General features: G+C 41.2%; 1 non-coding gene and 1 pseudogene across 1 annotated transcript; one reads left to right on the top strand and one right to left on the bottom strand.

Moving 5' to 3' along the window:
* Positions 1-4,719: 4,719 nt before the first annotated feature.
* On the bottom strand, positions 4,720-4,792 carry TRNAA-UGC (transfer RNA alanine (anticodon UGC)). Its single transcript has one exon. It is a non-coding gene; the product is annotated as a tRNA-Ala (tRNA).
* Positions 4,793-7,117: 2,325 nt separating this feature from the next.
* LOC105062727 (tripartite motif-containing protein 60-like) lies at positions 7,118-8,003 on the top strand (annotated as a pseudogene).
* The last annotated feature ends 3,995 nt before the right edge of the window (positions 8,004-11,998 follow it).

Below are 11,998 nucleotides of genomic sequence, written 5' to 3'. Positions count from 1 at the left end.
TGAGGGGAGGGTAATAGCTCAGTGGTAGAGCATATGCTTAGCATGCATTAGGCCCTGGGTTCAATCCGCAGTACCTCCATTAAAAAAACAAAAAGGAAGAAAGACAAAAGGGAAAAGATTGGGCAATGGATTAGAGTGTGCTGCACAGAATCTTATTAAATATTGTACTGAAACCTGGCTTCAAGGATTCGGAATCGATGTAATGATGTAACATTTATTTTTTCACAGAGAGTTGCAGCCTATTGGTTAAGAAACTCATGAATGGAGGAGGCTCGAGGCAAGGGTGGATCCTTTCTTTGCTAAGCGCTACCAATTTAGCTACTCCGTCATGTTTTGCAGTTCGGGGCCTGTGGCTCAAGACCTTGATTCCATTCACTTTGTGGGATGGCTCCATGCAGAACGAGACCCAGCGCTGGTTGCCTTTGCCAAAATCTGGGATGCAGTAGATGCCAGGGGAGGGAGGAAAGTTCATTCTCAAGGGCATGATTGGGATTCTGTCTCTGAAGAGGGATGAGCCCAGACTGTCCTCCTAAGCCTGGAGCCTCGTGTCTCAAGGGAGCTGAGTCACTAAAGAGTGGGAAAGTAGAGGGAGATCAGGATGGGGAGGGGTCCTGGGAGGATCTGCTGATGGGAGGGCAGTGCAGTGCTGGTTCTGAGCTCTGTAGACACCGAGAGCCACTAATGCAACAGCATTGAGACTCTGGGGTGAGATCGCCCCTGGGGTCACATCCTGCCTCGGCCCCTTCTCAAGGTATCAGAAAAAGCCTTTGGGATGGGGAGGTATAGCTCGGTGGTAGAGCACATGCTTAGCCCTCACTAGGTCCTGGGTTCAATCCGCAGTACCTCCTCTAAATAAATAAACAAGTAGACCTAATTACCACCCCCCTTACACAAAGCCCTGTCCAGTCCCCCCACCAGCCTCCCAGAAACCTTCATCATCTTGTACCCACTAGGGGACCTCACTGTCTGGGGACAGCTCTGTCTTCTGCACGAGAGCCCAGATCTGTAAGGAAGGACCTGGCCTCTGTTGGTTGAAGCCATGATTAGGTGTTGGGACCTGCCTCTGCTTATGGCTAAAGAAGGTTCTAGCTCTCTTGGCAATAAGTGTAAGATCCTGACTTCAAAGGGCTATTTGTTGTGTTCTCTCATTCTGCTCCCTGAATCCAAGCAAGATGCTGACCCGAGGTCCTACTGCTGGTCAGTGACTCAGGCTGGTCTAGAACCCAGGTCTCCTGAACCCCAGCCCAGGGGCCTCCGAACACCCTGGCTCCGCCCATCTAGGAAGGACAGGCAGATTCTGCTCACAGACAACCCTGAGCAAGACCCAGGTTGGCATTCCCATGTGTCCTTGTTGGGGCTGGCAGAGCTGGGCTCTTGGATGTGATAGAGGGGAATGCTGTCAGTTTCTGCCCTCACCGGATTCCCCACTGGCTTCCTCTTTGCCCCAGAAATAGACTAAGTCTTCCTCCTGGCAGTATCAGGGTATTTTTTCCATCAGGCCTCAGCCCCTCCCAGGAAATGGGCAGGAATGTGGTGGACTTTCAGGTATACAGAGAGAATGTCAGGTATGCAGGAGTTGGGGTGGGGCTCCCCAGAGCCAGAAGGCTCCTCCTCTGCTGGCTGAGGGGGAGACTGTCACTCCTTTGCACCAACCACATCCCTGGGATTACAGAAAAGGATCCCTTCTCCCTGCAGAGTGACTTCAAGTGATGAGAGAATGGGCGATCAGATTTGACCCAGCCTTGGCTGGATCCTCCATGTGATAATGGTGAATTAAGAGCCTAGATGTCAGAGTTAGTAGCTAGAGGAACAGGCTGTAGACTGTGCCTCCATGAGTGGTGCCAGGGACAGCACTCCTGAGCTGTGATCCAGGATCTAGATGCCATTGTTTCTGTTCAGTGGCCTCCTGACACCTCAAAACTGTTGCATGGACTCATGGTTTTGCTCCTGCCAAAACACCTCGTGACTCCATGGCTGTGTTACTCAGAAGTTCAAATGCATCCACAATCAACCCTGGATGTAAGGCCAAGTGGGAAAGGCAGTCTGAAGCTTCCCAGCTCATTCAGACAAGGAGGTCCTTAGTGCATGGGAATGATGCCAAGTGTCCTGCACACCCTTCATGATTCCTCATGGCCCTTGACTTATCACAGTTCCTTATTACAACCCAAAATGTCTCTTGTGGCTTGACTCTCATGTCCCCAGCTGCACGCTTCATCACTTTTGTTCCACTTTCTGTGCCTCGACTTCAATGTCTGTGCCCCCTACATTCACCTGTTCCAGGGTTTATGCACAATGGGTCTTGTCTGACCCTCTCCCTACTTTCTTCATGTGCATTCTATTCACTCCTCAGCTTTCCCTTTAAATGTCACCCTCCAGAAACACCCCTGAACCCTGGGAATGAGGTCAGCAACCACACTGTATCCTAGCAGCACCTTGGACATCTTCTGCCGAGCACTTGTCACAGCTCTCTGTGGCTTTGCTGTTAAGGAAGGTACTCAAGAATCAGGTTCTTGTGGTTTTGGATCATCAATGAAAGGGAAGGAGTTGTTTCAGGGACCAAATAGATTAAGGGCTTAAATTTCATTAAACTAGACCAGCCTACACGCCATGCAAGCAGGTGGGAAACAGAATCACACTATGAAGTGAATATACTCAGGGGAAGTATCATGCGACAATAGAAATATTCAAATTGATTGAACTGGTCAGCACCATCGGTGTGGACAGTTCTTTCTGCTCTTCCCATTCTCACCCCCATTTGAAATGTTTTTACTTAACTCTTTTGTGTGTGTTAAAATACACATAATATAAAATTTAAGATTTTAACCACTAAAAATTATATAATTCATTGGAATTTTGTACATTCACGCTGTTGTGCAACCATCACCACTATCTAGTTCCAGAATATTTTTATCACCTCGAAAGAAAACCCCATACCGATTTAGCAATCACTGCCTTTCCACTCTCCTCCCATTTCCTGGGAACCACTAATCAACTTTCTGTCTCAATGCATATAACTGCTTTGTATTTTTTAAATAGTTAGAATGATATAATATGTGGTGTTTTCTGTCTGACTTCTTTCACTAGGCAAAATATTTTCAAGGTTTATCCATGGTATAGCATGTATCAGTACTTTATTCTTTGTATGACAAATAATATTGCATTATATGGATATGCCACGTGTTGTTTATCCATTCATCAATTTCAGGACACTAGGGAAGTTCCCGCCTTTTGGCTATTACAACCAATACTAATATGAATATTTGTGTACAAGCTTTTGTTTGAACACCTCTTTACAACCCATAAGTGAATTGCTTGTTCACGTGATAATTCTGTTTAATTTATTAAGGGACAGACAAACTAGTATTCACAGTGGCTGCATCAGTTTATTCCCACCAAGAATGAACAAGAGTTGCAATTTCTCCATGTCCTAACTCTTGGTTTTGTTTTGTTTTGTTTTGTTTTGTTTTTTGATTGCTTAAAAATCTTTTCACTATTCCAGTGGTGTGAAGCGGTGATTCCTAGTGGTTTCGATTTACACTTCTCTAAGGATAACGATGGAGAAATGTCTGTTAAAGTCCTTGGCCGGTTTAAAAACGGTTGTTTCATCTGGGTTATTGAACTCTATATATTCTGGATACTATATCCATATTCGATATATGATTTGCAATGTCTTCTGGGTTGTCTTTCACTTTATTTCTTTCATTTTTTAATTAATTTTTTAAAATGGAGGTACTGGGGATTGAACCCAGGACCTTGTACATGCTAAGTATGCGCTCTACCACTGAGCTATACCTTCCCCCATCACTTTATTAATTGTATCCTTTGATACACGAAGTTTTAAAATTTGATAAAGTCCAATGTATCCTGGGTTGGTGTTTCTTTGTTTTGTTTTGTTTTGGCCTCAGTGTCTTTGGTGTCATATTTAAGAAACCATGCCAAATCCAAGGTCATGAACATTTAGCTCTATGTTTTCTCCTAAGACTTATAGTTTTAACTCTTGTGTTTAGGCTTTTCATCCACTTTGAGTTCATTTTTGTGTATTATGTGAGGTAGAGGTTCACCTTCATCTTTATGCCTTGGATATCCATTTCAATCATCGCCACATGGTGAAGATCAGTCTTTGCACGATGAATGGTCTCTCTGTCTTTATTAAATTAAAGATAACTCTATTAAAAATTAATTGCTTATAGATATTAGGGACTATTTCTGGGCTCTCAATTCCATTTTATGGATTATTATGTCTACCCTTATGCCAGAACCACATTGTTTTGATTACTGTAGATTTGTAGCAACTTTGAAATTAGCAAGTGTGACTCTTCAAACTTGTTCTTCCTTTCAAGGTTAGTTTAGCTATTCAAGATCCTTAGCAATTCCACATGAATTTAGAATAAGCTTTTACATTTCTGAAAGAAGGAAAAAAAAAGCCTGCTTGGATTTCGAAAGGAATTACATTGAAACTGTAGATTGCTTTGGGGAGTATTGCCATCCTAAAAATATTGTCTTCCAATGCACAAACAAATGTCTTCCCATTTATTTAGGTCTTGTTTAATTTCCTTCAGCAATATTTTCTACTTTTCAGTGCCCAAGTCTTGGACCTTCTGTTAAATTTATTCTTAAGTACTTTGCTCTCTTTGATGTAAAGGAAATGTTTTTCTAATATCTCTCTGGATTATTTTTTTTGGGGGGGGTGGAGGTAATTAAGTTTATTTATTTATTTAATGGAGGTACTGGGGATTGAACCCAGGATCTTGTGCATGCAAAGCACGCACTCTACCACCAAGCTATACCCTCCCCTCCGTGGATTGTTCATCATAGTGGCTTACTAGTATATTTGCTGAGGATTTTTGCCTCTATAGTCTCAAGTCTGTCGATCTGTACTTTTCTCCTCTTATGATGTTTTGTCTGGCTTTGGCGTCAGGGGACTAATGGCCTAGTAGGGTGAGTTAGGAAGTGTTCCCTCCTATTTTTGGAAGAGTTTGAAGAGATTAGTGGTCATCATTCTTTACATATTTAATGACATTGGCTCATGAAGCCATCTGGTTCTGGGCAATTCTTTGTTGGGGGGTTACTGATTCGTGATTTTATCTTTTTATGTGTTAAAGATCTATTCAGATTTTCTATTTCTTCTTCAGTCTGTTTTGGTATTTGGTGTGTTTCTGGGAATTTGTCCATTTCATCTAATCTGAGTTGTTACATCATCTTTCCTTCTAATCTTTCTGATGAGGGGTTTATTTAATCTAAGGTTGATAGTAGTGTCATTTTAGTAGGAAAGTCAAGAAGGAAGTGTCACGCCTGATGTCCATCAGAATTCCCGGGATGGGGGTGGGGAGTGAGGGGACAGCACAGCAGTCAACACGGGCACTGAAAACCTAAGCAAACAAGCTCCAAATGAGATTTCTCCATATTCTCCTTCCCAGCCCTGCACACTCTGGGTTTTCACTGTCTGGGGATGAGTCTGCCACCTTCTCTGGATCTAAAGCTCTGTGAGGACAGCCACCAGGGCTGCCAGGACCCCAGGTATTGGAGATTCTGCCTGCCCCTCCCCCTTCCGTACAGACAATGCTCAGTGCCTCACAGAAATAAGACTAGACTGGAAACCCTGTCAGTTGTACTGTCTCCCCCCGGTTCCCTCCATGTAGGGGAGGCCCAGGCACCAGGTCCTGCTGCAAGTTACAGGTAAATTCTGAACGGGACCCTGGCACCCAACTCCCAGGCAGAGCTCTTCCTCAGTCTGTTCCCAGCTCCTCCAGAAAGGGCGAGCAGATTCCAATCTCAGGTACCCCAGACAAGCCCCAGGTAGGATATTCCGACGTCTGCTGGCTGGTTCTGGGACATCTGTGGTTCTGGAATGTGAAACACAAGAGAACTTTGGCATTTCCTACTTTATTGGGCTTCCCCTTTGCACCAAGAGCTAAATAGGCTGAATCTTTCTCTTGATGTCATCAGGGTGTTATAATCATCTGGCCTCAGGCAGCCTCTCCCAGTGAACAGGCAGCAACCTGTGGGAATTTGTTTTTGAGGAAGAATGTCAGGTATGCAGATGCCACTGAGGAGGAGGGGCTGGGACTCCCCAGTGCCAGAGAGCCGCTCTCCAGTATTTGATTGCCTGGGGGAAGAGTGCTCTTTGCACCACCTGCATACTTCAGGCTTGCAGGCAACGGGGCCCTGGGTGCCAATACCTGGATGGTCCAGATACCACCCCTGCTTCAAGTGCACTGCTGCAGCAGCAAGAACTCCAACAAAAAGAAACACCTCAAACTACTATAAGGATAAGGAGGGTTATACAGGGTGATGACTGCCTCTCAGGGGAAGACTTCCTGTACTGGCTCTAAGCTGGGACCCCAGGAATGTCCCATAACAACACCTCTGAACTGCACATTTTAAATTTATTTAATTCAAAGATACAAGTGGGAACTATCCACTATATCCAAGAGAGAAATACCCAAATACAAGAGTAATTCTGGGTCGCCTGTCTGAGAGGACTGAGCCGTGTTCTCCAGTGGCTCACAGAGCATGGCCCCAGGCCCGTAGCATCCTCTGGGAATGTCTTAGAAATGTAAAAGACCGACTGACTCAGAAACTGGCCATGTGACTCAGAAACAGGTCTTTTACCAAGACCTGTAAGTTATTACAAGTTATTGAATGTAGCTCCTTGTGCTATATGGAAGGAATCCTTGTCTTGGACCTAAGAGTATTTTCTTAAACAAGAAAGCCGTTGAACTTGACTTCACATGAGTGAGCAGAGGAGCAGCCCAGCTACTGTGTTCCAGTAGGCAGTAGACTGCAGCCTGTGCGCTTTGGCAACAGACTCTGGAACTCAGGGCGAGAGGACTAGTCTGTAGAGGCTGCCATCAACATGCCAAGCCAGTGAAACTGAAAGTTGGTCCATTTGCAAGGTCTGGGGGAAGATACCCACTGCTCACTGAGTCTTGAGCACCAGAGACCTAGGTCTTGCTAAAGGACTCATTACCTTACCACTTTTGTTCGTGGTTCAGTGGAGTTTGTGACAGCCCTGGTAGACCTCCAAGCAGGGGCGAGCTGTCCCATCTGGCTGGACTACCTGGAAGACCCAGTGACTATCATCTGTGGGCATAACTTCTGTCGATCCTGTATCGATATGTCCTGGAAGGATCTAAATGACACTTTCCCCTGCCTTTTTTGCAGATTTTGCTGTCCAGAAAAGAAATTCATGTGCAATCTCCAGCTGGGCAATTTGAAATTGCTAGCTACTCCAGATGAGAAAAGCAAAAGGAAGAGGCAGGAAGAGAAGCTTATGTGTGAAAAGCACAATCAGGCTTTGATTTTTTTTTTCTGTCAGAAGGATGGAGAGGTTTTCCAGTTTTCCATAGTGCAGTTTCTCCACTGATCACTGGAATCACTACATTTGGCCCATAGAAAAAGCTGCTCCCTGTCATAGGAAAAGGTTGGAGCTTTGCACTGAACTTTGGAAAGAGAGAGTGGAACAAGCTGAAAAAGTGATAACTATGCAAACCAGGAGATCATTGGAACTGAAGAAGAAGGTAGACTATAGAAGAGAAGAAATAAATGTTGAATTTGAGTAACTTGTGTTTTTTCTCCAAAATGAGCAAAAGTGTATTCTTCGGCAACTACAAGATGAAGAAATGGATATTTTAGCAAAACTAAATGAAAATCTAACAAAATTTTCAGATCATGTTTCCACATTAATGTATCTGTTAAAGGAGGTAAGGAGTATATATACGGAGTTAGAACTGGACTTGCTGACAGATTTTAAAAGTATCCACCACAATTGTAAAACCATAGAGTCTCCTGGACCTTTTCATTCCAACTGAAGGAATATGGTTGCCGTCTTCCTCCACAGTATTCTGGCCTAAACAAAATTATGAAGCAGTTTCAAGTAGATGTGATTCTAGATCCTGAAACAGCATATTGTCTTGCAGAGTGTTCAACAGTAAGAGTGAACCCTAATGTAAACTGTGGACTTTAGGTGATAATCATGTGTCATTTTATGTTCATGGATTATAACAAATGTACCACTCTGGAGGGGAGGTTGCCGGGGGCTGGGGGAAGCTTTCTAGGGGGGCGGGCAGGAGACATATGGGACTGCTTTGAATGGGAATGTACTTTCCATTCAAGTTTACAGTGAATGTAAAACTACTCTGAAAAATAAAACCTATTTTTTTAAAAAAAAGGACAAGAGCCAGCTGGAAGGGGCTCCCACTCACCAAATCTTGGATGATTTGAGAATCAAAATAATGATATTAATAGAGGATAACCCAATGAATAAAATAAGAATCCAGTAGTCCATAATGGTATGTATTAATTAATTAAAACATAAAAGGGAAATATTTTTACAGTGGAAGGACAACTAATAAATATAGAAGGGAAGACAGAATTAGAAAATCTTTATTTGGCAGCTTTCATAGTAATAATTCAGCCCAGAAACATCAATGGACACTATAATTAGAGGGTGAAAGTTTGATGAGGAAAGAGGTGTTTATTTATTTATTTTATTTAAATTAAAAAAAATTTTTTTAAATAATTATTTATTTTTAAATTGAAGTACAGTCAATTACAATGTGTCAATCTCTGGTGAACAGCATAATGTCTCAGTCATGCATATACATACATATATTCATTTTCGTATTCTTTTTCATTAAATGTTATTACAAGATATCAAACATTGTTCCTGTGCTATACAGAAGAAGCTTTTTTAAAAATCTATCTTTATATATAGTGGCTAACATTTGTAAATATCAAACTCCCTAATTTATCCCTTCCCACCCCCTTTCTCTGGTAACCATAAGATTGTTTACTAAGTCTGTGAGTCTGTTTCTGTCTTGTAGATGAGTTCATAGTGTCCTTTTTTTCCTTTTTTCTCTTTTTTTAGATTCCACGTATGAGTGATATCATATGGTATTTTTCGTTCTCTTTCTGGCTTAACTTCACTTAGAATGACGACCTCCAGATCCATCCATGTTGCTACAAATGGCATTATTGTGTTCTTTTTTATGGCTGAGTAGTATTCCATTGTATAAATATACCACATCTTCTTTATCCAGTCATCTCTCAATGGACATTTAGGTTGCTTCCATGTCTTGGGTATTGTATACAGTGCTGCTATGAACATTGGGGTACATATATCTTTTCGAATTTGAGTTCCCTCTGGATATATACCCAGAAGTGGGATTGCTGGATCATATGGTAGATCTATTTTCAGTCTTTTGAGGAATCTCCATACTGTTTCCCATAATGGCCGCACCAAACTGCATTCCCACCAACAGTGTAGGAAGGTTCCCTTTTCTCCACACCCTCTCCAGCATTTATCATTTATGGAATTTTGAATGATGGTCATTCTGATTGGTGTGAAGTGATACTTCATTGTAGTTTTGATTTGCATTTCTCTGATAATTAGTGATATTGAGCATTTTTTCATGTGCCTATTAGCCATTTGTATATCTTCATTGGAGAATTGTTTGTTTAGGTTCTCTGCCCATTTTTGGATTGGGTTGTTTGTTTTTTTGTTATTAAGTTGTATGAGCTGTTTATATATTGTGGAAATTAAGCCTTTGTCAGTCGCAACATTTGCAAATATTTTCTCCCATTCTCATAGGTTGTCGTTTTGTTTTGCTTATGGTTTCCTTTGCTGTGCAAAAGTGTATAAGTTTAATTAGGTCCCATTTGTTTATTTTTGTTCTTATTTCTATTGCCTGGGTAGATTGCCCTAGGAGAACATCGCTAAGATTTATGTCAGAGAATGTTTTGCCTATGATTTCTTCTAGGAAATTTATCATGTCTTGCCTTATATTTAAGTCTTTAGAAAGAGATATTTAAATACTGTCAAAGTTTATCCCCATCAAATACTTTACAAAGAGAAAAAGAGTCACTTAACAGAGGAGACACCTGGTAGACAACATCTTCTTCAAGTGATCAAAGTTAATTTCATGGATAATGAGACAAATTATAACCATGTATCACTAGAAAGATTGCAGTGAGAAGACCGAATCACTTCTGTGGCATTCCTACCAGAGACACATATCCTGGAGTGAATGCTGAGAAAACATCAGACAAACCCAAATTGAGGGATGTTCTACAAAATAATTGGCCTGTAAGCTTCAAAAGGGTGAAGGCCATGAAAGTCAAATAAGACATGATAATTAAATGTAGTGTGTGGTTCTGACTTGGGCCCTTTTGTTATAAAGAAAGCTATCAGGACAATTGGCAAAACCTGAATGCAGTCTGAGGTTTAGGTGATAGTTATGTGTCATGTTAATTTCCTGATATTGAATTTAGTTATGTAGGAAAGGGGCCCTTGTTTGCAGCAATTACACCGAAAATATTCAAAGGTGAAGTGATGAGTCATTATGTTGGCCACTTACTCTCAATGGCTCTGGAAACAAAAGCGAGGTAATGATATTTATCTCATGGGATATATGTGAGGATTAAATTATATGATGTGAAATCTCGTTACATTCCTTGGCACATAATCTTTCACTGAATTTAAAGTGTTTTTATTATGTAAAATCAAGAGACTAAAAATATGTAATCAATGTGACCTTTAACTATGTGTTGCCATTTCTTCACAGCCACACACACACACACACACTTTTTAGGTATGTATGTTTGAGTGCATGTATCATCACATCCAGAAGGGGGCGTGTCAGGTTTAGATTAGGGCTTGATGGCTTTTTAGTTCATGTAGACCACTGGTTCTTGCATGTTTTGGTCTCAGAACTCCTTTTTTTTTTTTTTTTTAATTGAAGTATAGTCAATTTACAATGCTGTGTGTTAATTTCTGGTGTACAGAATAGTAATTCGGCCATATATATATATATATATATATTCTTTTTAATAGTCTTTTTCATTATAGGCTCAGAACTCCTTTATACTCTTAAAAATTATTGAGGGCCCCCAAAGAGTTTTTGTTTGTGTGGGTTATATACAATATGGTGTACTTGTCAACCAGCTCTCTGAAAAAAAGCCCTCAATGTTCCCATGGTGTAAATAAATACTCCACTATAGCCCATTTCACAGTACCAAAGTTTTAACAACTGGCACACATGATCCTGAAAATTTAACAATTCATTCTCCCAAGCCAGTAAGGGCTGGCACAGCACACCACAGGATAGCTATTCATATTTACCTTACATAAATTTAAACTGATAAGTTTTAAAGATATATTTATTCATTGAAAAGTAGAAATCTATTACATGTTAATATCAGAGCAATGACATCATCACATATCTCATAGCCTCTGGAAAACTTCACCTTAAGGTAGGAAGAAGAGTAAGGCCAGTAACATCTTAGTATTCTTGTGAGAATAGTTTTGACCTTGTGGAGCTCATGGAAGGATCTCAGAGACCCCCCAGGGGTAGGGGTTCAGCAGACCATACTCTGGGAATCACTGGATTAGATTTTCGGTTCTCAAATCTAAATTTAAAGTACCCCCTCTAAAAAATAGATTTTTATAATATTCCTTTTATTACCAGGAAATGAAATTCATGCACAGCGTAACATATCTGTACATATAATCTCTAATTTAAAATTATTACAATACATTCTTTGTAGTTCAGAAAAGAAACAAAAGAAAGATACACTCTACTGTCCTTTACTAGACGTGTGTTTAAGAATTAAGGAGGCGTCTGGATTTCAGAAAGGTGGCATGTATATACGGCATATATGATGTCAGCCCAGCTGGGTTCAGGGTGGCTCCTGGAATCCAATAGATAAGTATCTCCGCAGTGCAATGTGGGCTGTTCGCACCACAGTGGGATAAATACAGATGACTAAAATAGCCTGTGTCAGGTCAGGTTTTGCCGTCAAGAAGGTTGGATCACAATCTCTCCTTTTCAGAGCTATTTGGATCTTGGGATTGTGGCTGACTGAGGGTAAGCCTGTAGTTTATGACAGATATGAAGCGTTCCAGTAGGGTCAATGTTCACAGACATTCTAGGGCCAGATATTCCTACTTTTGATGAATTATAAGTTTAGATTTAAGGTGAATAAGACAAGATACAGT

Source organism: Camelus bactrianus, chromosome 9 (assembly GCF_048773025.1).
Source record: "Camelus bactrianus isolate YW-2024 breed Bactrian camel chromosome 9, ASM4877302v1, whole genome shotgun sequence".
Lineage (NCBI taxonomy): Eukaryota > Metazoa > Chordata > Mammalia > Artiodactyla > Camelidae > Camelus > Camelus bactrianus.
This window is presented reverse-complemented; position numbering and strand designations above follow the sequence as displayed.